Below are 3328 nucleotides of genomic sequence, written 5' to 3'. Positions count from 1 at the left end.
ATGTATGCCTAAAGCATAATTTGAATACAATGCTGAAATTGTAAATACCTGTAAGTAAAAAGAGAAAAATATCCCACCAAATCCCAGTGCAGATCTCTCAGGCTGTCACAATGCTCTTGCACGGACACAAGGCTTTGTGGCAAGCAAAGATGGAATGAGAAAAACTGTGGGAAAGCTATAACAGAGAGATTAGCCAAAGGAGCCTAAAGATGATTTGCAATGGACACTAAAAATATTCAATCCATTCTAAATCTAAAATACTGCATAAATGTCATCCAAGCAGATTGTGACATTAACTACAAGGGAAGGAGTTTAAAATATACATATATGATTTAAAGGGGAGGCAGTATTTAAAGGGGCAATTATAACTTACAATGGATCATGCCATATAAAGGGATAGAATACATTTAAATGGAAATTTAAAAAGACATAGCTTCTGGGGAAGAAAAAGAGACAAACAAGAAGGCAGAAACACCTTTTGGCAATAGGATGATGAAGGAGAAAAGAAGAAAAAGAAGACCTTATTTGGATTCTATGGGACAAGAGAGGACTCATAATCCTTCCCCAAACAACAAAACAAATAAAACCCCCTATATTTTGCAATAATGACTGAGGGGAGGAGGTGCTTATGGATCATGCTTTTGGTTTCATGAATAACACTTTGATTAATCCTAGGTCACAGATAATTTTTCTGTGTTTACATTTAGACTTGTGTTACATTTTGAGTTAATTTGTATATAAGGTATAGGGTTTAGATTTAGGTTTGGTTATGTGTTTGCTTGTTTGTTTGCATATAATTATCACCAAATAGCTTCTTTTTTCATTCTGTCCAGGTTTTATAGTTTCTTTCAATGGGAAAGATGGGATGAAATTAATTACTTTATCTTACTTAGTACCTCCAGTGTTCTCTTTAATAAACACTACAGGTATTATAACTTAGATCAGGGACAAGAAAAAGATGCCCACTATGCCAACTATTATTGTATTGGTACTATTATTGTATTGGTACTATTATTGTATTGGTACTATTATTGTATTGGTACTATTATCCAATGCAGATAGGCAGGATAAATTAATTAGTCGTCCAAGAAGGAGTAAATAAAAAGTCAGCTAGTCTCTATTTTGGATAGGAGCGGCACCATAAAACAGTGATAGCAGCAATCAATGTTAAATCTAAGGCAAATCATAAAATAATTCAGTCAAGTAGCAGAATATAAAATTAATTCTCAAAAATCAATTGTTTTTTACTCAGAAATAATAAACCGATGACATATTGGTAGGAAAACTTTAGTTTTAATGGCAATAATAAATATTAAATATTTAGAAAAAATTAATGAGAAATGTGCAATTCTTATACAGAAAAATGTTAGGACAACACTAAAGGGTACAGAAATAGAATTAAACAAAACAACAACACAATATTTAAAAGGTAACAATTATCCATATATTAATATATAAAGTGAATGTGATAAGAATACAAATGCCAACAGACTATTGTAGGGAGTGAATCAAATTGTGACACTAAAGTTCATATGAAAAAATAAACATGCAAGAATAGCCAGGAAATTTTGGAAAATATGTTTATGATAGGAAAGTAGCTCTGCTCTAACACTAAAACATGTGATACACTACCCGTAAAATTAAAGTAGTGATGTACAGGCAAACATGGCAAGAGAAAGTACAGAAATTAACCCCAGCACACAGAGAAATTCAGTATATGATAAAACGGCATCTTAAACCACTGGGGCAAGATAGATTTTTAAATAAATGATGCTGAAAAACCGTAGCCATATAAATAAAATTTGGCCCATACCTCATGCCATATAAAAGAGTAAACTCCAAATAACTTAGGTATCTAAAAGTAAAAAGAAAACCTTGCAAATACTAGAAGAAACTTAGGCAAATTACTCTTTAACAATGGTATAGAACTCTGAGTCAAATCCAAAGGAAATGAAAGAAAGAGCTATAAATCTGATTCCCTGAACAAATACGTTGCAAAGTGAATCATAAACAAGGCAAAATACTGTTGACAACTAGGAGATAATATTCATAGGCTATACCACAGACACAGGGTTGATATCCTTACTATTTAAAGAACTCCTAAAAATTGAAGGACAGCGCTTACTTTGGTAGGACATATACAAAAATTGGAATGACACAGAAAAGATTATCATGGCGCCTATGCAATGCTGAAGTATTTGTGAAGTATTCCATATTTTTCTGGCTCTGAAGTAGAATTCAGAATGGATAGGTACAAAGTTAATTGAACTACAGAAATACATTCTAACCCAATGCAAGGAAGCTAAAAATCAAGATAAGAATTGAACAAGCTGACAGACAAAATAGTATCGAGAAAAGTAACTGAACTGACAGAGCTGAAACACGCAAGAATTTCATAATGCAATTACAAATATTAATAGCAGAATAGCCCAAGCAGAGGAAAGAATGTCTGAGCTTGAAGAATGACTTTCTGACATAAGATAGGCAGACAAGAATAGAGAAAAACAAATGAGAATGAATGAGCAAAACCTCTTAGAAGCATGGGATTATGCAAACAGACTGAATCTACAACTGATTGCTGCACTTCAAAGAGATAGGGAGAATGTAACCAACTCAGAAAACATATTTCAGGATGTCATCCAAGAGAATTTCCCCAACCTAGCTGCAGAGGCCAACATTCAATTCAGGAAATGCAGAGAATCCCTGTAAGATGCTTCACAAGAAGATCATCCCAAAGACATATAATTATCAGATTCCCCAAGGTCAAAATGAAAGAAAAAAAAATGTTAAAGGCAGCTAGAGAGAAAGACCAGGTCACACACAAAGGGAAGCTCATCAGGCTAAGAGTGGACCTCTCAGCTGACACCTTACAAGCCAGAAGAGACTGGGGGTCAATATTCAACATTTTTAAGAAAAGAAATTCCAACCCAGAAGTTCATAAGCTGAGGAGAAATTGGATGCTTTTTAGACAAACAAGTGTTGAGAAATTTGTTACCACAGACCTGCCTTACAAGGGCTCCTGAAGGAAGCACTAAATATAAAAAGGAAACACCGACACCATTACTAGTCATTACAAAACACATTGAAGTGCACAGACCAGTGACATTATAAAGTAAATACGTAAGTCTGCAAAATAGCCAGTTAGCATTGTGATGACAGGATCAAATCTTCACACAACAATACTAACCTTAAATATAAATGTGCTAAATGCCCCAATTAAAAGACACAGACTGGCAAGTGGGATAAAGTCCTAAAATCCTTTGGTATACTGTCTTCAAAAGACCCATCTCACATGCAATGACACACATAGGCTCAAGATAAAGGGACA

At 34.1% G+C, this 3328-nt stretch overlaps 1 pseudogene; it reads left to right on the top strand.

The window, feature by feature from the left end:
- The first annotated feature begins 2119 nt into the window (after positions 1-2119).
- On the top strand, positions 2120-2220 carry LOC123574788 (U6 spliceosomal RNA; annotated as a pseudogene).
- Positions 2221-3328: the final 1108 nt, after the last annotated feature.

This window comes from Macaca fascicularis, chromosome 7 (genome assembly GCF_037993035.2).
Source record: "Macaca fascicularis isolate 582-1 chromosome 7, T2T-MFA8v1.1".
Taxonomy (NCBI): Eukaryota; Metazoa; Chordata; class Mammalia; order Primates; family Cercopithecidae; genus Macaca; species Macaca fascicularis.
The sequence above is the reverse complement of the archived record's forward strand: the minus strand, read 5'-3'. Positions and strand labels throughout refer to the sequence as shown.